Raw genomic sequence first — 22192 nt, forward strand, 5'->3', positions numbered from 1 at the left:
TGTATGACAGAATGAAGTACTGGTTGGTTTTGTGAATCTTGACGAATGTTCTGATGTTTGAGTCCATCGATGCAGCCACTGTCAATCCATCTTGTCAAAGATCTTCCTCTTTTCCACTGCCCTGCTATTTTACCATGTATGCGGTCCTTCTCCAAGATCAGGTCTCTCCTGACAACATGTCCAAAGTATATGAGAGAAATTGCTCCATCATTTTCTCTAAGGAGCATTCTGGTTGTACTTCGTCCAAGAGAGATTTGCTTGTTCTTGTGACAGTCCATAGTACTTTCAATATTCTTTGCCAACACCCTAATTCAAACACATAGAGTGAGTCTTCCTTATTCAATGTCCAACTTTCATGTCCACTTGAGGTGATTGAAAATACTGTGGTTTGGGACAGAGAAGAGGAGACTGCTCCATAATAGGATTCAAGCCATTTTTTTTTCAATCCCAGGCCCAAAGACCAAAAGACAAAGGAGTTCATGAGAATAGCTGGTTACTGCAATATTTAGATCCCAAAGTTTAAGAGCATAACAAAGCTATTATGAAGCTCTTAAAAGAAGGGGATTAAAGGGTTGGAATGGAGCAAGGCCCATGAGGAGGTGTTTAAAGTACTTAGACAAGACTTAATTAGAGTCACAGCCTTAGAGTTTCATGACCTAGAAAACTTTTTCCTACATGTGTCATAAAAAGACAAGGGGGTCAGTTGGTGTTCTGCTTCAATTTGTAGGACCTGAGCGATGGCCAGTAGCATATGTGTCCAAAATCTGGATGCAGTAACAGCCGAGTGGTTCCATTACTTGATTGTGGTAACAACTCCCGTCATATTAAGAGTCTCACAAGGTGACATACAATAAGACTAGTCTCAGAGCCTCACACTAAATGGAAGCCAGGGAAGTAAGTAGGTTTCCAACTCAGCAATGCTAAAGTACAAGTTAGTCCTCTTAGAAAATCCAGATGTCCCCCTAGAGGTGTATAACTCCAAAATTTGTCAAAATTCCAGAACTTGTGATCCTAGGTTTGGAGTTGGGCCTCCTAGCTGCTTTGAATCCTCAAGCAGGTAACCAATAATAGGTTATCTGTCTTCTGTTGTTTAACCCATCTATCTCTGACAAGTTGTTCAAGTTTGTCTCTTCCAGACTGCAGCAGCGACATGAAAAATTGATGGGGATATGTAGACAAAGTCCTATCCCACAGGCAGCTCACAGGCTCAGGGCAGGCAAAGAGAGCAGGATCATCGTGTCACATCTCCATAGGAAGTAGCTAGAATGACCACCCCTCACTATATTCTGAATGAGTTCAGAGTCCTGGTTTCTTCAGTCAGGGCTATGTCAGGGTTAGGTAGAGTTGGAAACTTCCATATCACCAGAGGCCTGGATGACTCACCCCAAACTGCTTCATATAATAATGACTTATCTTAAACGGTCCCGCATAATGATGAAGAGCACAAGCAGTGTATTATGAGGCCAATCATTGTGCTGGAATAAGAACCAATCAGGCTGCTGCGTTTAGAGGTAGTCAAGGTACAAAGATAAGGGCCCCTGGGAAAGCAGGATATGGACTGAGGTGAGTCGATGGGAGTTTTGCTAAGAAACTCCTATAAAATTTAGTGTTATGCCCCCTGAGGAGACTGACCTCCAAATCCTGAGGAGACCGACCTCAGTTTTGAAGCATGATTTGCTTATTAAATCTTTGCTCCACTTTAATAATAATAATTTTTAAAAGCCCTAAGGGACACGATCAGGACTCTAAGGTGCATGGGGTAAAGTTTCCTAACACAATTCTCAAAGGACAGCCCATTCTATCCTCAAAGAATGAGCAGGTGCATTGTCATGAAGGAAAACAATTCCTTGGGTCAACTTCTCTTCCCATTTCTCACCAAGTTAGTTTTCCATTTCTTAAAACTTCTTCATAATGAGCCCCGATGATTGTCTTGTATCCATTAAGAATAGCTTTCAAGATCATCTCTTTGTAATTCCCTAAAACCAGATGCCATAACCTTCTGAGTTGATCTCTTTGGCTTTAATCTAACTGGTTCAGCAGATCCCCTTAGAAATTACTGTTTTAGGAAGTTTCACAAGGGCAGAAATCTGAATGACCAACAAACATGATAAAACATTCCAAATCATTAGCCATAAGACAAATGCAAATTAAAACAACCATGAGATACCACCTAGCACCCTCAAAGATAGCCCAAATCAAAAAATTAGAAAGCAACAAGTGTTGGAGGGGCTGCGGTGAGATAGGACCTCTCATCCACTGCTGGTGGACCTGTAGGTATGTACAGCCACTATGGAAATCCATATGGCAATATCTAAAACAGATGGAAATCGACCTACCATACGCCCCAGCAATCACCCTACTGGGCCTATACCCAGAAGAGACAATAAACCACAGCCAGACATCTGTGTTCCAATGTTCATCGTGGCACAGTTCACAATTGCAAGGAGTTGGAAACAGCCCAAATTTCCATCAATGGATGAATGGGTTAAAAAACTGTGGTACATGCCTACAGTGGAGTACTATACATCCCTAAAAAGCAGTGATGAACACATGAAGCACATTGCTGAATGGAAAGAATTGGAGAAAGTTATGCTAAGCGAAGTAAGCCAAACACAAAAGGACAAGGACAACATGAATCCGCTGAGGTAAGCTTAAAAATGCAAAAGAAGCATAAGGGAAAAGCTAATATATACATACATTGCTGGGGTGAGGTACAGGTAGTATGGCAAAGGCCAGACCCAATCCAGGATTACATATGGCAGCCATTTAAAAAGGAGGGGAAGAAAGAGAGAGAAAGAAAAAGACAGGGGTAGCTGGGGAACAGGGCACTAACCCATCTAAGGGGAGGGTATTGTTTATATCTCCACAGGAGAGAGAGAGGGGGGACCAGATTTCAACCTGGTACACCAAGATGTGAATACAGCATAAGGCATGAAGCAGGGAACCAATAGAGAGGTCTGCGGAGCCAGCCCCAATCCCAACTACATGGACAGCCCCACCCCCCAGAATAATGTACTTCAGAGGACAGTACTGAAGCTACAGCTCAGGGAGAGGGGTGGTCTGATCAGAGCACACAGGAGCAAACAGAGAAGGAGAAAATGGAACACTGCCTGGCCGACCAACCTCCTAGGATGATATTCCTGATCAGAGCAGCCAATACACAGAGGACCATAGGGATGACCTCACCATGAGACAGAGACACGTTGCACATCCCTCACTGACCCACAGCGCTATGGAGGACAACACTGGAGACACAGTGTAGGAATTGTGCCCCAGCACACTGAGGTGAAACACTAAGGGTATGCAAGGGAAGCAAAGCAATGACGCTCCGGGGAAAACCAAAAGTAGACTTTGGGGCCAGGGTGTGGTACCTCATCAGACTCAACTGGAAAATACTCCTAAATGTCAACAAACAGACCTGGAACAATTTATAGGCTTTTCTTTTTTTTTCATTGAAAAAATTGTTTTGTTTTACTTTGTCTTGTTTTTGTGCCTATTATTGTTTCTCCAAGTCTATCCATATAAGGTAGGTGGGATGAACAATCCGTAGGAGAGAACAACAGGATCAACGGTTCTGGGGGACATGGCACAGGGAGAGGCAGGTGAAAGGAAGTGGGTGTTCACAAACCCAGGGACCAGGGAACTACAAATGATCTAAAATTGATGGCAGGGAGGGCATATGATGCCTAGTGGGGTTTAATCAAGGGCAATGTAGCTGAGAGGAATTACTAAAACATGAATGAAGGCAAAACATGATAGTGGGACAAGAGGAAAGTAAAAGGAAATAAGGAAAGAACTAGGAGGCAAAGGACATTTATAGAGGTCTAAATATAGACATGTACATATGTAAATATATTTATATATAATGATAGGGAAATATCTATGTAAATATATTTATATGTTAAGTATTAAGGTAGCAGATGGATATTGGGCTTCTACTTAAGTACTTCCTCATTGCAAGAATATTTTATTCTAATAACTCGGAATTCTGTGATGCTCACCTTTCCAACAAGATCTCTGAAGACAAAATAGGTGCATAAGCAAATGTGGTGAAAAAAGCTGGATGGTGCCTGGCTATCAAAAGATAGGGATATTAAAGGCTTGAAGATAAACAAGGGGGCATCTAGCTGAGAAGCAACAAAGCCCACATGGAAGAAGCACATCAGCCTGTGTGATCATGAGGTGTTGATAGGATCAGGTATTAGGCATAAAAAAACAAGAACAAAAAAATCATATTAATGAGAATGGGGGGAGCACGGAGTAGCAACCCAAAGCTCAAATTTAGACAATTGGACATCCCCTTACAGAAGGATCACAAGGTAAAAATGAGCCACTCGGTGCAGTAGCACCGATGAAACATACAACATTCCTCTGGTTTTTTAATGTTTCTTCCCCCACCCCACTACCTTGACCCCAATTCTACTTTACAAACATGGCTAGACCAGAGCATGTATACTGGTACAGATAAGAGCTAGAAACACAGGGAATTCAGGACAGATAACATCTCAGGACCAATAATGAGAGTAGCAATACCAGGAGGCTAAGGGGAAGGTCGGGGGAGAAAGGGAAACTGATCACAATTATCTACATATAACCCCATCCTAGGAGAAAGGACAACAGAAAAATGGGTGAAGGGAGACAGCAGTCAGTGTAAGACATGAAAAAAATATATAAATTATCAAGGGTTCATGAGGGAGGGGGAAAGGGAGGGAGCAGTGAGCTGGTACCAAGTGTTCAAGCAGAAAGAAGATGTTTTGAAAATGATGGCAACATAAGTACAAGTGCGCTTGACACAATGGATGTATGTATGGATTGTGATAAGAGTTGTAAGAGCCCCAATAAAATGATAAAAAAATAAATTGCTGTTTTAATTGAACACTTTTTTTTTAAAGGAGCCAGACAATACATGACTAAGACAAATGTATTACTAAAGGAGCCAGACAATACATGGAGCCAGACAATACATGACTGAGACAAATGTATTACTAAGGGAACATTGCAGCCACCCATTAGTCACAGACATGTTTAAATAAGTTTTGTTTAAAACAAACCTATGCACGTATGGATTGAAACACTAAGAGCAACACTTTTGATTTATTTTTGTATATAAAAAATAAATACCATAAAATAATCTGTTAAATTCCTTTAACACTGCCCAATGTTTTGTGAAATATTCTCCACTGGAAACTACTGGGACATTAGCCTTAAATAATGATAGTTTAATATCCCAGTATATATATTTTTGTTTGTCCTTTTAATGAAATTTATAATTTGTATCCATCTCGACAACATACTATTATGGGTCAGCGTGACTCTTCTGTATACACAGATCCTGACCCCGTCTGTCTCATTAGTAGTATGAACAAATAGCACAAGAAAAGCCCCAGAGCACAAAATTAAGTGCACTGGTTACAGAGCTCCTCCCTCCCCCCCATCAGCTGCCCCTCAGTATAGGTTCCCAGATATGAACCCACCTTGCTGGCCCAGAGGGAAGTGTTACAGTGACAGGATGGGGAGGTTGTGGGGCCCCACGACCAGACGGGTCTACACTCAGACTAGAAGGGTTCTCCCTAAGGAAGGACATGGTAGAGGCGAACTCCACACTGTGGCATGAGCTAGCATGCCTTTAATATGTAGACAGAGGGATTGGCAACAGCATTGGAAGCACCATGAGTGGGTCTACCTCCTGAGTCAGCCCCAGTAGAGTAAGTTTGAACAAGTCTTGGAAGGCAGGATAACACTGGGCAACTAGGGACACAGCTGGGGAAGATCCTTTCCCAGGCATTTTCTCTATATAGATGGCTTTCTGAGTGTGTCACTGTGGTGGACAGGGTTCTCTAGAGAGACAAACCAGATTGCTAGTAATTATATATAAATGTATTTATAAAGATAGATATATAATACAAGAAATTAACAGTTAAAATATAAAGCAGTGAGACATTAGCAGTCCTTTTAGGCTTGAGAGCCGCCAGTTGGCAGTCTCCTTCTGTAGAGAGAGCTGGGCTATATATCCAGACAGCAAACAGCAAGGCAGGTCCCCAACTGTCATCAACTGTCGATCCCCAGCTCCAGAGATGAACATTCCAATCGTGTGGGCTTAAAGGGACCTCAACTTACAGCGACACAGTCCACAGGCTGGGCATCCCACAGGTAGTGTACCCCTTTAAACTGAGGCACAGAACAGCAAGGCGAGGCTCACCGAGCCATTTATCCCTCTGCTCTTCAGTTAATCCTACTTGTGTTTATCGGCCAGGCTGGCACAATAAACTATCGCAGTCACCTTGGATGAATTAGAAGGAATAATATGGGCCAGTGTGTTCTGAGTCTTTAAAAGATAATAAATATTTTATCTAAAAAACTATCAACATGTACGCAGGAGCTGCTCCCGGGCAGGAGGTGCATAGTGGGATCACCATAGTTTCTCAACCCTATTGCAGTAAGCCCCAGGCAGCACACAGGTTGCTCTATGCCATCCTGGAATAGTGCAGTGAAGGTGGAGGTCCTAGTTTCTCATGGTGTAATCCTGAAAGGTTCAGTGCCTAAGAAGGTGGAATGCCAGGGATAACTCGACAGCAATGAGCATGGCTGAACTGGGCAGTGGAGAGGGGTGCAGTCTGAACAAGGGCCAGCTGGTTCAGAGGCTGGTGGTGCACCTTGCAGGAGGGTTGGAACCATGTAGGTCAGCGAGCTTGACAAAGAGGTGTTTGTGCATATGGGAGCTGGAGGCACAGGGAATCCAGGGTGGATGATCCCTTCAGCACCAGGGGTGTGAGGGGTGATACTGGGAGGGTCGAGGGTGAGTGGGTTGGAAAGGGGGAACCGATTACAAGGATCTACATGTGACCTCATCCCTGGGGGATGGACAACAGAAAAGGGGGTGAAGGGAGACGCTGGATAGGGCAAGATATGACAAGATAATGATTTATAAATTATCAAGGGCTCATGAGGAAGGGGGAGCGGAGTAGGAGGGGAAAAAAGAGGACCTGATGCAAAGGGCTTAAGTGGAGAGCAAATGCTTTGAGAGTGATTAGGGCAAAGAATGTACAGATGTGCTTTATACGATTGATGTATGTATATGTATGGATTGTGATAAGACTTGTATGAGTCCCTAATAAAAGGTTAAAAAAAAGAAAACAAAGAAGAGCTTTATATACAAAAACAATTGAAAATTGAGAAAACATTCCAGCCCAGCCCAGATCAAGTCCATAAGTCTTATATTAGCCCATAAGTTTGATACCATTCTGTAAAGTACTCTTCAGACTCACAAAACACATTCAATGACTCCGAATGCAGGATGATCACAGGCCAGTGTGAGAAAAGTCTTGTGGATCCAGTGGTGGTAGAAGCATCTCAGCACGGGAGTGGGTTTCCATGCGACTTCTCCAGCTCCAGGACTATGGCTATATTAACAGAGCTCCATCAGGCTTGTTGACAGTAATGTCTCACAGGGAGTAAACATGTGTCCCGCTTCCAGCCAGCTATTTATCTCCTTAGCACCTCCAAATGAGGTCATCAAGCTGTGACCTGATTGACAGGCTAAACTCTTGAGTCTCAAACTGACAACAGATTATGTAACTACTACAGTGTATATATCCAGTAGAGATATTGCTGGGTCAGATGAGATTTCCATTCCTAGTTGGTAGCACCATTACCACTTTCTATAATGATTGTAAATATTTACAAGCCTACTAGCAGTATATTTAAGAGTTCCAATCTCTCTACACCTTCTCCAGCAATTGTTGATTTTTGTTTTTTTAATTGGGCTATCATTGTGAGCATAAGGTGATATCTCATCCTTGTTTTAATTTACATCTCCTAGATGGCTAGTGATCTTGAGCATTTTTCATGTAATTTGTTAGCCATTTTAATTTGGGAGAGTTTTTGTTCATATCCTTTACCACTTTTTAAATTGGATCATCATTTGTTTGTTTTCTTATTGAGGGGTTGCAGAATTCCATAGATTTTAGTTATTAGTACTTTGTCCATTGTGTCATTGCTAAAGATTTTCTCCCAGTCCATGGGGTCTCTTTTTGCCCTTGTTATGAAATCTTTTGATGTACATAAGTCTTATATGCATTAGGTCCTAATCATCTATTTTGTTTTCTACTGCGTATATTTCTTTTATTATATTTGGTAGTTTGTATATAACCTGCAGTAGAGCTCTAAGTTTGTTCTATTTTTCAAATTGATCATCCTTACAGCTCTGGGGTTACATTTAGGTTTCTAATTCATCTTTATTTTTTAATTAAAAAATTTTAGAGCCTGGAGCAAAGTATTGGTCCTGTTTCATTCTTGTGCAGATGGAGATCAATTTTACCAGCACTATTTGTTGAAGAGATTAGTCTTTCCCATTTAATGTCCCCCCCACCTGGCCCCTGCTTCCTCCCCCCATTTAATGTTTTTGTTGTTTCTTGAAAATCAATTGCATGTAGATAGATGCATCTATTTCTGAGTTTTCTATTTTGTTCCATTGGTCTATGTATCTATCATTTTACCAATATCAGGTTATTTTGATTACTATGACTGTGACATTATTACACAGTTTTAGGTTTTGAGGTTGGGTAGTTTCAAACCTCCTTCTTTGTTCTTTTTTACGGAGTTCTTTGCTTATCTTAGATCTCTTCCCTTTCCATATCAAGTTGGTAATTATATTTTAATTTAAAGGATAAAGTTTCAATTTGGATCAGAATTGCATTGTATTTATAGATTGCCTGGGTAGTATTGACATTTTCACAATATTGTCTTCCTATCCATGAACACATGACATTCTTCCATTTGTGTAGAGGTTTCTGTTTTTTTGTAATAGTGTTCTCTAGTTTTCTTTTTAAATGTCTCCCCACCCCCTTTAGTTATGTTTCTTTGTAATTCGTCTTTTGTAAGACTATTCTAAATGATATTGTTTTCTTCAGAGATCTCTTTGTTGGTATACAGAAATTCAATTGACTTCTGCTTGTTAATCTTGTGTCCTAAAACTTTGTCAAATTCCTCAATTGTTTCCAAAAATCTTTGTGTGGAGTCTTTGGTGTTTTCTACATATAAATTCATATCTGAAAATCGTGAGTTACATTTCTTATCCCAATTTCATTCCCTTGATTTCTTTTGGTTGTTTAATGGCTCTTACTAAGACCTCCAGCATGATGTTGAAGAAAAGTGGTGATAGGGAGCATCCTTGTCTGGTTCCCAGTCTCAAGGAAATATTTCTAGTTTTCCCTGTAGAGTATAATGTTGGCTGTTATCTCTTACCCCTCCCCTCACCAATTATCATTGAGATTTCCTTGGGGCTTCATGGACAAGGCACCCTCCCTCCTCCTACAAGGGCCCTTGATCTCAGCCTTCCTTGCTTCCTCAGGTTCTTAGCCTCATCAATTACTATTCAGTTGCATTATCTTCAGTGTTTACCTCATTATTGCCTTCTTGCTCACACCCCACCCACTACTTACTCAGTTTAAACTTTCCCTTCACGAACTTCTTAAAATTAGGTGTGGTAGTTAAATGTTTTGCCAACTTGTACCTGCGTGGAAGTGTAGGGCTGGAGTCCAGCCTATAAATTAGGCCACAATCTGATGATACCTCTTTGGGGGGTGTCATTTTTATAAGAAACAATGAGAACTTCTCTCCTCTCCCAGGTCCTTTCCCTAACCCTAATTTACTTGGTAAATGTATGTCTGGCTCCTAAGGTGGCTCCAATGTGGACTGCTAAGCCTGGGAGTCATTCTCTGAGTTATAAGAGCCCTGCCTCATTTCCACTAACCTTAGATTCACATGACTTTTCACCCACCAGCTTGTGATATCCTGTATCCTGCTCCACTTTTCTGTGTCATCAACTTTCAGCTACATGTGTTTGAAGAGGACTCTGACTAGCATCGGACCCATAGATTTGAGTTGGGCAGAGCTGAAATGCCTTCTTGGTATAAAATTACTTTTGATACAAAGTTCTTTCTTATACATATATGAGTGTCACTGGTTTTGTTTCTCTAGACAACCCAGCTTACCACAATATGCATTTGCACTTACTATATGGTGTAATGGGTTATGTGTTGGGCTGCAAACTGCAAGGTCAACAGTTGGAAACCACTAGCCACTCTGTGGGAGAAAGATGAAACTTTCCAGTCATGAAGAATTACGGTCTCAGAAATCCATAAGGGCAGTTCTTCTTCTTTTTAAAAAAAATCATTTTATTGGGGCTTGTACAACTTTTTATCAAATTCCATACATACACCTATTGTATCAAGCACATTTGTACATTTGTTACCATCCTCATTCTCAAAACATTTGTTTTCTACTTGAGCCCTTGGTATCAGCTCCTCATTTTTACCCCTGTCTCCCCACTCCCCCTCACTCATGATCCCTTGATAATTTATGAATTATTATTATCTTGTCATATCTTACACTGTCCGACGTCGCCCTTCACCCACTTTTCTGTTGTCCATCCCCCAGGGAGGAGGTTTTATTGCCCTTGATTACATTGCCTTTGATCAATCCCTACCAGGCCTCTTACACCTTCCTTGCCACTGATTGTTGATCACTTATTGTTCCCTTGACCCAGGGTTGGTCAACCACACCTCCTTTCCCTCACCTACCCCTCTACCATATCCCCCCAGAACCACTGGTCCTGTTGTTTTTTCTTCCAGACTGTTCACCCAGCCTATCTTATCTAGAGAGACCCGCAGAGATAATAATATGCACAAAGAACAAGACAGAGCAAAACAAAGCAACAACAAAAAAAAACAACCCAACTCCAAAACGATAACAACAACAACAACAACAAAACAATAACACACACAAAATTAGTTATTTTTTTAAAAGAATAAAAATTTTATACCTGGTCTCCTCTGCTCTTCACGATCACCTATGTTGGTGTGCTGCTTCCGTGTGGCCTTTGTTGCTTCTGGGCTAGATGGCCGCTTGTTTGCTTTCAAGCCTTTAAGTCCCCAGATGCTATATATCTCAGTAGCCGGGCACTATCAGCCTTCTTCACCACACTTGCTTATGCACACTTTCGTCTTCAGTGATTATGTGAGGAAGTTGATCACACAATGATTGTTTTTGTTCCTTGGTGTCTGCTACATGGTCCATTCAACACCTTGTATTCGTTTAGGCCGTGTGCTTCTTCTCTGTGGGCTTTGTTGCTTCTGAGCTAGATGGCCGCTTGTTTGCTTTCAAGCCTTTAAGACCCCAGACGCTATATCTTTTTGATAGCCGGGAATGAGGGGGAGTGCGTGATGGGGACCCAATGCCCATCTGTAGACATCTGGACATCTCTTCCAGAGGGGGAGTAGGGAGGAGATGAGTCACTCAGGGTTCAGTGTAGCAACAACGAAACTCAAAACCTTCCTCTAGTTCCTGAATGCTTCCTCCCCTCCCAATTATCATGACCCCAATTCTACCTTGCGGACCTGGTTATACCAGAGGCTGTACAGCGGTGCAGTAGGGATCTGGAAACACAGGGAATCTAGGACAGACGAACCCCTCAACACCCACGGTGGGAGTGGCGACACCAGGAGGGAAGGGGGTGTAGAAAGGGAGAACTGATTTTGGAGATCTATGTGTAACCTCCTCTCTGGGAGATGGGCAATGGGGAGGTGGGTGAGGGGAGACGCCTGGGAGTGTAAGATAAGATATAATAATTATTTGTAAACTATCAAGGGACCAGGGGGAAGGGGGGAGCAGGGAGGGTGGGGGAGGGAGAAAAAAAGGGAAACCAAGCTGATTTCAGGAACCCAAGTGGAAGGTGAATGATGAGAATGACAAGTGCAACGAATGTATAAGGGTGCTTTGCTCAATTGATGTATGTACAGATTGTGATAAGAGTTGTATGAGCCCCAATAAAAAGATTTATTAATTTAAAAAGAAAAGAAAAAATCAGCAAGAAAAAAAGAATAAAAATATTAAAAAGAAAAATAGTTATTTTTTTGTAAAAGAAAAGTTCTTTTCTTTTCTGTAAATAGTTCAAGGTCTGTTAGTTGACCTCGAGGAGTGTCCTCCAGTCAAATCCGATGGGATTCCACACTCTGGCCCCAAAGTCTATCCTTTGCAATCCCTCAGGACCTCCCTGCTCTGCTCCCCCAGCTGCTCTGCCACATGCCCTTAATGTTTTGCCTTGGTGTGGTGGGGCCAGGTCAGGCCAATCCCACCACTGAGTGTCTAGTGTTGTCCCCGTAGGGCCATGGGTCAGTGACGGACATCGGGTCTCCTAGTGAGGCCAGCCACATAGTCCACTCTGTGCATTGGCTGTTCTGAGTAGGGATATACTTCTCAAGGCTTTGTGGGTCAGGATTCACTCCACTCTCTCTTCCTCCCCCTTCATTTGCTCCCGTGTGCTCTGATCAGACATGTCCCTCTCCCCGAGGGAGCTTCAGTGCTGTCCTCTAGGGTAAATTCTTCTGGGGGAGGGGGAACTGCTGTCCACGTAATTGGAAATGGGGCTGGGCCCTCAGACCCCTCCACTGGCTCCCCGCTCCATGCCGGCATGCTGCATTCACATCCTGGTACACCGGGTTGAAGTCTGGTCCCTTCTTCCCTGTGGAGATGTAAACAATACCCTTCCTATGGGTGGGTTGGTGCCCTGTCCCCCACTACACATTTCTATCTCTTTTTTGCCTTTTTTTCTCTTCCCCACCCCCTTTTAGTTGGCTACTATATGTATCCCTAGATTTGGTCTGGCCCCTGCCATACTACCTGAATTTCACCCCAGGAATGTTTGTATACAGTAGCATTTTCCCTATGCCCCCTTTGCTTAACTCAGCGGACTCATGTTGTACTTGTCCTTTTGTGCTTGGATAACTTGACAGCATAATTTCCTTCAGTTCCTCCCATGTGGGGATATACTTCATGCGTTCATCACTGCTTTTCAGCGATGCATAGTACTCCATTGTGTGTATGTACCACAGTTTTTTATCCATTTGTTTGTTGATGGAAATTTAGGTGGTTTCCAACTCCTTGTGATTATGAACTGTGTCACGATGGACATCGGAGCACAGATGTCCGGCCATGGTTTGTTTCTTGCCTTCCTGGGTATATGCCCAGTAGGGGGATTGCTGAGTCATATGGTAGCTCAATTTCCATCTGTTTTTGACATTGCCAAATGGATTTCCATAGTGGCTGTACATACCCATAGGTCCACCAGCAGTGGATGAGAGTTCCTATCTCACTACAGCCCCTCCAACACTTGCTTATTTATTTATCTCATAGTTGTTTTGATTTGCATTTCTCTTATGGCTAATTATTGGGAACATTTTCTCATATGTTTGTTGGCCATTCAGATTTTTGCCTCTGTCAAACTTCTGTTCAGGTTCTTTGTCCATCTCCTCAGTGGGCAGTCAGTTTTTCTTTTATTGTAAGCTTTCAAAGTATTATAGATTTAGTCTGTTAGCCTCTGCCTTTTAATGCCTGAGTCCAGGCCATGTGATATTACCTCTATCTGTGGACTCTATAAGGTCATCTTGGCCTTTTTGTGTTGGGTGTTTCCTACATACCTATCTTATCCATTTGTATTATATGTGTGTGTGGTTCATTCTTGCCTTATTTCCACTATTGAGCCAATGCTATCTTGGGGTCTGTTTTCTCTTTGTCGCCCTCTCTGTGGAGTTGGTGTATGTGATGGTTTCTTATTTGCACTCGGTGAGTGTTGCTCTTCTGCCCTTACCAGATTGGCAAGGATCATTTGTAGGGCTGGGTTTCTTTTTATGTATTTTTGAATTTTTCCTCATCTGGGAAGATTCTTACTTCTCCATCTATCTTAATAGATAATTTGGCCGGTTATAGTATTTTTGGATTTGTGTTATTATCCTTTAGTTTTTGGAATATGTTACTCCATTCCCTCCTCTTCTTCATCACGTCCACTGATAGGTCTGGACATACTCTTATTTGGGTACTTTATACGTGAATATTTGTTTTCCTTAGCTGCTCATATGAGCTTCTCCTTTTCCTCATAGATGGAAAATTTGACTATTATATGTCTTGGTGACTTTTTCTTGGGATTCAGTCTGCCTCGTGTTCTTTCAGCCCCCCTGAATGGTTGCCTGATATTCATTTATTAAGCTGGGGAAGATTTCCGCTAAGAATTCCCTCGCTACTTTTCCTGTTGACTGCTCTGTTGTGTCATGTTCCGGTAATCCAATTATTCTAATATTGTTCCTCTTCATAGCATCAGACATGGCTCTCAGGTTTTCTTCAGTTTCTCTGATTGTCTTATTTGACTGCTTTCTCTGTTTGTTTGGGTTTTGTTTTTTTTTTTGTTTTTTTTTTTTGAGGTCTGCTTGGTTATCCTCTAGGTCATTGGTGTGATTCTCTGCTTCCTCAAGTCTGTTGGCAATGTATCAATTTACCACTGGATTTTGGTATTTCATTCCTTAAGTCTTGTATTTACCTTTGGTTTATTGCCTTTATCTCTATCATTTCATCCTTTACCTCTATTGCTTCCCTCATATCCTGTATGGATCCAAGCAGCATTCTTAAAATGTATTTCTGTAGCAGGTCAATATCTGCTTCTTCTGTGCACATCGTTAAGTTCATCACTTCTTCCAGAATTGTTCTGTTTCTCCTGTCTTTGACTTGAGGCTGTTGGGCCTGGTTGCTGTTCATATATTGTTTTAGAGGAGCCTGGAACCATCTTCCAGATTGGATGAGCAGTGGGCTCCATTGAGGGACTCGTGTGAGAACTTCTACAAACTACCTGCAGGTACCTGCACTTTGGGGGTGGGGTCAGACTACCTCTGTATCTTCTTGTGGTTTCACTTTTACCCTAGCTGACTAGTGTTTCGTTATTTGGAATTTGAGCTTGATAGTTTTCTCTTGGGATGCTGGTTGGGTGCTTGTGGACCCACGAGGATTGCATTTCACTAGCTGTTCTCTAAGTAAGCCGTAGTGGTTTTTCTCACAGTGCTTGAAGCACCTCAGGTTGTGTGTGGTGTTTCCCTCTGTAGCTGGAGTGCCGCAGAAGGTGTGTGGGTGTACCATCCTTGGGGTAGAGCACCTTTCCTGGCAGGCAGAATTACCCTAGTCAGAGAGATGGCCATGGATGTTGGGTGGATGTTCCTGGAGCACCACTGGAGGTGGGCAGGAGTCCCCCAGTTACTTGTAGAGCCTCAGTGTTTAGGCTGGCGTTCCCATGGCTGTTTGAAGTGGACAACCCGCAGCTGCTTGGAGTATGGGGGAGGATTTTTGTGATTTCCCAGCTGCATGTAAAGCCAACAAATGTGAGCGGGAGCTCCCTCAAGTGTGCCTCAGAGCTGCCGTAGGTGGAGGAGAGTGGCCTGGAGGCTGAAAGTGACTTGTGAAAGGAGAGTTAGTGGGAAGGGAAGAAAAGCAGATAAAGGAGAGTGAAAACAAGAAAAATAGAGAAAAGAGAAAACAAAGACAGGAGCAGAAATACCAAGCAAACTAATACCACACCCCTCAAAAATTTCAAAGACAAAAGAAAAGTCCAAAAATGAAAACAATAAAAAAGGGAAACTGAATTTGCTGAGACTGTGGCAGGAAAGAGTAACGAGTTGGAAGAAGGGGAGAAATGAAGAAAAAGTGAAAGAAGAACAAAAGAAAGAGAAAAAGCAAAGAAGAGGAAAATATATAAAGAGATAGCTGAGCCCCATGCTGTGCTGTGTGTATTGCTGCCTCGTGCCTTGTCCGGAGGGTAGTGGCTGGAAACCAGCAGTGTCATGTGATAGGAAAGCGAGGTTAAGGAGAGAAACAGAAAAGCAGAAAGAGAGAAGAGAAAAAAGAGAGAGATGAAAGAAATAAAAAGAAAAGAAAGAAAGAAGGGGACAAACAACTGTGTTCCCTAAGATTGACTGTGATGGTAAAGAGAGAAGAAAAAAATAAATAAATAAAGAGACAGCTTATCCCTGGTTGCCTGAATGTGGGGCTGGAGGGGTTTAAACCCTGCCTCGAAATGGCAGTTTGGTGTTCCCTTTTAGTGCATGGACCCAGTGGTGTAGGGCAGAATTGCCCTAGTTGGCAAGTTCACCTTGGAGGCCCACCAGAGCTTTCCTCAGTAGCGCAGAGTGCTGTACAGGGCTGTCACAATGGCCTTGTGTGGTGTCCAGCACTCCCACAGAGGTCAGGCAGGAGTTCCCCCTGCTATTTGGGTTGATTTGCCCTGGGTGGAGGATAGTGGCTTGGAAGCCAGTAGTGGCATATGATAGGAAAGAGAGGGAGAGAAGAGGAAAGAGAGGGGGGATAATAAAAAAGAAAGAAAAAATACTGGGCCCATTGAGACCAACTGCAGTGGAAAAGATAGAAGGACGAGAGAATAAAGAGAGAAGAAATGGAGTGGTGAGGAGAAAACTGAGGCTTGACCGTGGGGCTGGAGGAGTTCCAACTCTGCCTCAAGGTAGCATGGTAGTGTGCCCACGGTTGCTGGCTGGGATTACCCTAGAAGGCAAGATCACAGCAGAGGCCAGGCAGTGGTTCCCACAGTGGTACTGAGAGCTGGGGTTCACTCGTATGTCTGCCTTGTGCTGCATGTAGCACACTACAGCATGGTGGGGGTGGGGTATTCCCTCAGCCCCGTGTAGGGCCCCAGGACAGGCAGGAATTCCCCAGCTGTGTGTAGAATCACTGAGAGGGGAGCTGGGCTTATTGTCCTATCTAGACTTCTGATGCCCTAATCGCTCAGAGGTTTTTGTTTGTTTTGATTTTTCCCCTGGCCAGCTAAAAGAAAATAAAATAAAATTGGATTCCTGGCTCTGTGCTCTGGGTCTGTGCTCAGGTAGAAAGTGATACTTGCTTCAGAGTGTTTTTATTATGTTAAAAGCCTCCAGGCTCAGTAACTCTCTTCTGGCATTCCTTAGCAAGGACTTCTTTATTATGCAAATATATGTTAAGGGGCTTCATCTACCTGATGCCTTGGTATTGAAAAATGAGCCTAGGATTTGTAGATTTTAACCAAGAAAATATTTTCTTTCTCTCTTTTTTTATTGGGCTTATTATGTGTCCTGATTTGGGGGCTGTCACATTGATGCCCAGAGGGGAGATCCAGCTTATCAGAGAGGTTGTTTTCTTCTCAGCCAACTGGAACTGAATTTGTCCCCTGGACTACGACCATCCATTTACTTTTTGCCACACCTCTACCTGGTTCAGGTAAGTTCATGCTTTTTCTTCTACTCCAAATCTATGGCTACCCACTGACCCTGCTCCACAAGCTATGGGATCAAGGAAGCTAACAACAGCCCTGGGAGCTGTGGTGTGGGGTTTTCCTTGTTTTCAGGATTATGTCCCTTTTAGGGGATCAGCCTGGGGAAATCGCTTCTTGCTACAAAACTAGGACGTAGGGAGCTTTTCAGCTGGATCCCAGGAGCCCAGCACTCCGAACCTCGAGTGATTTAGTGCACTCTTGGTTCGCTTTGTGAGTGGAAATCATAAAAAAGCGGGTTTTGGGATAGACCCTAGCACCCTAGTTCTAATTTCAGGATTCCGCCTCCCAGTCTCCTTCACCTTACCTCTTAGTTTTCTGGTCTGGCCGCAGGAGGTCTGGGCAGGTGAGTCTTAACTAGACACCATCTTCTTCCTCCCAGCTGTTTTTGTTGTTGTTTGTATACTACTCCCTGACTTCTTCACCTCCCATTCTCACCAGGCTCAAAAAAAACGATCTTTTTGTTGTCCTCAGCCTCACACTTTCTCACAGTCTGGGCCTCACACATTTACATTAGGATTACCTGGAGGTCTGCTGAAAGGAGGGTCTCTGGAGTGACTATCTGTCGGGAATTAACAACTTTGAGGAGTTCCCTAAAAGACACCTATGCTCACCAGGCTTATGAACCCCAAACTGTCCTCTCTTGGGACTTCACGGTGGAGGTCTCTGCTTCTGATATCCACCCTTGGTGTCTTTCTCAGAGGCAGAATAGACTCTGATTTTTAACAGGAGTTCTTGTGGTTTTAGTTCATCTGCATTGCAAAAGAAGAAAGATAAAATGCAGACACAGATTTCCTCCTGAAGAAAATTGCAGAATTTTGGTCTCATATCCTTGTCTCTTTGCTTCTAACTACTACTAATTTAAATTGAGATGTATTATTTATTCTTTTAACGTTCAGTGTGAGGTGGGGGTGGTGATGGTGTAGAACAACAAACACAGATCTGAACGATGCATCTGGCCCAGTTCGTGTGGCAAGACAGAGAATGGTGCAAGAGGAAATGATCATGGAATCATTTGAAAGGTCAAAGCGTTTATCCCCAACTCTTGTCATTTCTAAAGCATTGCTTTAGAATGTATCATGGGGATTAGATGATTTATATAGTTAGAAATATGCTATTTTAAAATATCAAATCTTCCTTAAAGAGGTGGCACTGTCAGAGGGATGAGGCCTACTGATGAGAGGGACAGTGCAGTAGTGAGGAGAAGGGATGAGCAATTTGGGGGAGACCATGGGTGCATGTAAGCTGAGGGAAGGGATGGATGGCAGTCCTATAGATGGGGGAGAGGAGAGACTGGGCATGCCCTTGAGATCAGTCTGTGGGGAGGGTCTCTGGTGGTGTGTAACAGGTGGACAGAACAGACCTAGGGCTTTGTGGGTCTCAGGAGCCCAGGCTGGGTGCCATAGAATGCTGGGACACTGAGTCCAGTATCTTGGAAATGTGAGGCATGCTCCAGAGGCTACATTGGGGAGACCCCATGAGGGAATCCCACCGGGTGACCTGGGCTCTACCTAGGACACATTTGTGGCACGAAAGCATGTGGTGTCTGAGGAGACAGAAGATACTTGTGCCAGTAGTGGTGTACTGTTGGTTGGTGGACAAACAAGATTGTGCAACATCAGCACCCTGTATGCTACATTGAGATGCATACTCTTCCAGCGATCCTGTGGTGGTCATTCTATATTTTGCTTATGCTTGTGTATGTTGGGGTGTGTCTCAGAGGTGTGCCGCCATTGGGGCGGAGCATGCTCTTGAAGCTGTGTTATTTATTTCTCTCTTTTTCAGTAAATGAAACCCAGGGTCATGGAACCTATGATGAAATAAAACATAACAAGGGTTTTGGAGGGAGGAGGGGTGCCATACAGGGATGGGTGAAAAAAAAAGGAAAGGACAGTGCCACAACCTTACAAGATCTACGTACAGTAGATTAGTAAGTAAACTCACGCTTACATTATTGGGTAAGCATGCTTATTGGGTAATTTGTTTATGGCTTATACCATTCATTTGCATGTTGGAGAAAGTTGTATCTAAGGGATAGCTACACTGTGAGTCTAAGTGGTGAATGGTTGTTTGTTTTTTTCTAGGTGGTATTTTATTTTATTTATTTATTTTTTTCCATCTAAATTTGTATACTTCTGGACAGAAATATTATTACACAGGCTTGGAATACCCTGTTACACAGATAAACTTTTTTTTTAATTTTAACAATTTATTAGGGGCTCATACAATTCTTATCACAGTTCATACATATACATACATCAATTGTATAAAGCACATCTGTACAGTCCCTGCCCTAATCATTTTTTTCTCCTCTTTTCTTTTTTTACATTTTATTAGGGACTCATACAACTCTTATCACCATCCATACATATACATACATCAATTGTATAAAGCACATCCATACATTCCCTGCCCCAATCATTCTCAAAGCATTTGCTCTCCACTTAAGCCCCTTGCATCAGGTCCTCTTTTTTTTCCCCCTCCCTCCCCTTTCCCCCCTCCCTCATGTGTCCTTGGTAATTTATACCTCGTTATTTTGTCATATCTTGCCCTATCAGGAGTCTCCCTTCCCCCCTTCTCTGCTGTCCCTCTCCCAGGGAAGAGGTCACATGTGGATCCTTGCAATCAGTTCCCCCCTTCCAACACACTCACCCTCCACTCGCCCAGCATCGTCCCTCACACCCTTGGTCCTGAAGGTATCATCCACCCTGGATTCCCTGTACCTCCAGCCCTCATATGCACCAGTGTACAGCCTCTGTCCTATCCAGCCCTGCAAGGTAGAATTCGGATCATGGTAGTTGGGGGGAGGAAGCATCCAGGATCTGGGGGAAAGCTGTGTTCTTCATTGATACTACCTCGCACCCTAATTAACCCATCTCCTCTCCTAAACGCCTCTATGAGGGGCTCTCCATTGGCCGACACTTGGGCCTTGGGTCTCCACTCTGCACTTCCCCCTTCATTTAATATGGTATATATATGCATATACATATACACATATATACACACACTTATATCGTTGTTGTTTTTTTTTGCATGATGCCTTATACCTGGTCCCTTGGCACCTCGTGATCGCACTGGCCGGTGTGCTTCTTCCATGTGGGCTTTTTTGCTTCTGAGCTAGATGGCCGCTTGTTCACCTTCAAGCCTTTAAGACCCCAGACACTATCTCTTTTGATAGCCGGGCACCATCAGCTTTCTTCACCACATTTGCTTAAGCACCCATTTGTCTTCAGCGATCCTATCATGGAGGTGTGCAGTCAATGATAAGATTTTTTGTTCTTTGATGCCTGGTAACTGATCCCCCTGGGACCACTCGATCACTTCCATGTGGACTTTGTTGCTTCTGAGCTAGATGGCCGCTTGTTTATCTTCAAGCCTTTAAGACCCCAGTCACTATCTCTTTTGATAGCCGGGCACCATCAGCTTTCTTCACCACATTTACTTGTTCACCCACTTTGGCTCCAGCCGTTGTGTCGGGAGAGTGAGCATCATAGAGTTCCAATTTAATAAAAGAAGGTATTCATGCATTGAGGGAGTGTTTGAGTAGAGGCCCAAGGTCCTTCCGCCATCTAGGTGGTATTTTAAATGGTATTTAATCCAAAATTTTATTGTTCTTGTTAGCCCTCAAGTTGATTTCAATTTATGTGTGCAGAGTAGAATCAGTAGAATTGAATTGGAGTTTAGCAGCTCTCATGCTAACCACAAAGTCTGTGGTTCAAGCCCACCAGCCACTCAACAGGAGAAAGATGAGTCTATTTATTCTTATAAAGATTTACAGTGTCAGAAAACCGTATCTAAATTTGGTGTAAATTGGGATTGATATGATAGCAGTGGATTTGGGGCCGTTTTAAAGCAGATTATAAGGGTTGTCTTCTGAGGCACTTCTGAGTGGGGTCAAACAACTGACCTTTCAGGTATTACTGTCCTTGGATTAAGCTGGGTTCCCTGGAAAAGAAAAACTCACAATACTTATACATACATGTATACTGAAATAAATTTTTATCCAGAAATGGCTCACTCCCTAGAAGTATGTGCTACAGAGGATAGCACAGGTTTACTACAGGTTGGAGAGAGGGGCCAGTCTGCCACACTCACATGGAAGCAAACCAGGAAGGAAAGAAAGAGATTGAGGGACTAGACCCTATACTGACACACCAAGTCCTGAGGAAGAAATCCCTGCATGGAACTGCTAAGGCACAGAGAGGACTGTAGGGGTGACAATAGCTTGACACATGATGTCCCCTTGCTGGAGCGTACCATGACAAAGGACAATACTGTGGACACATGGTGGGGAATGAGTCCAGTCTCACCCCCATAGTGAGATGAACCAAGAAGGGAACATAACAGATCAGTAATGGGAGCAAAGCCAGGCCACAAAGCCCCTGAGGAGCCCCCAATAAACTTCAGGCTAGGAGGGGCAGTTCTGGAATGCTCCAGAACTGGTGGACCTAGAATTGTGTATGCTTTTTCATATTTTCCCTTTTTCTTAGATTTTTTGTTTTATTTTTGATTTGTTTCTGTTATTGTTATTTTGCCTACCTATATAAGATAGGCAAGGACGCAAGCCTGAGGAGAAGCAATGGGACCGATGGTTATGGGGGGACTTGGGGGCAGGAGGAGGCAGAGTAAGAGAGCAGTGAACAAGCAATGCCATAGACAGGGAACAACAAGGGAATTAAAGTCGACAACAAGGAGGATGTAGAGATCATGGTGGTGTTGCAGCAACAGCAATCTAGCTGAGAGGAATTGCTAAGAGGTAGAAGAAGGGCAAGCATCATGGTGGGGCAAGAGGGTAAAAGGAATCAGAAGAAAGATCTAGGAAGCAAAGCTATGGATATAGGTATAAACATAGGTGTGCACTTATGTCAATATATTAATTCATAAAAATAGAAGTATTGGCTTATGTATATATATTTATATGGCAATACACTGAGAAAGTGCACAGACGTTGGGCCTCTGCCCAAGCCCTCTTTCAACACAAGAACACTTTGTTCTAACAACTTGGCATTCTGTGATGCTCATCCTCCCAAATATGAGCCCTGAAGACAAAATGGGTGTACA

General features: G+C 43.1%; 1 long non-coding RNA gene across 1 annotated transcript in view; it reads left to right on the forward strand.

Moving 5' to 3' along the window:
- Positions 1 to 22192, forward strand: part of LOC142453692 (uncharacterized) — a 157169-nt gene that overhangs the window by 64102 nt on the left and 70875 nt on the right. Inside the window, exon 2 of the long non-coding RNA XR_012785404.1 lies at positions 16966 to 17079. This is a non-coding gene — a long non-coding RNA (uncharacterized LOC142453692). The remainder of the gene's footprint in view (positions 1 to 16965; positions 17080 to 22192) is intronic.

The sequence above is a fragment of the Tenrec ecaudatus genome, chromosome 7, assembly GCF_050624435.1.
Source record: "Tenrec ecaudatus isolate mTenEca1 chromosome 7, mTenEca1.hap1, whole genome shotgun sequence".
NCBI classification, from domain to species: Eukaryota; Metazoa; Chordata; class Mammalia; order Afrosoricida; family Tenrecidae; genus Tenrec; species Tenrec ecaudatus.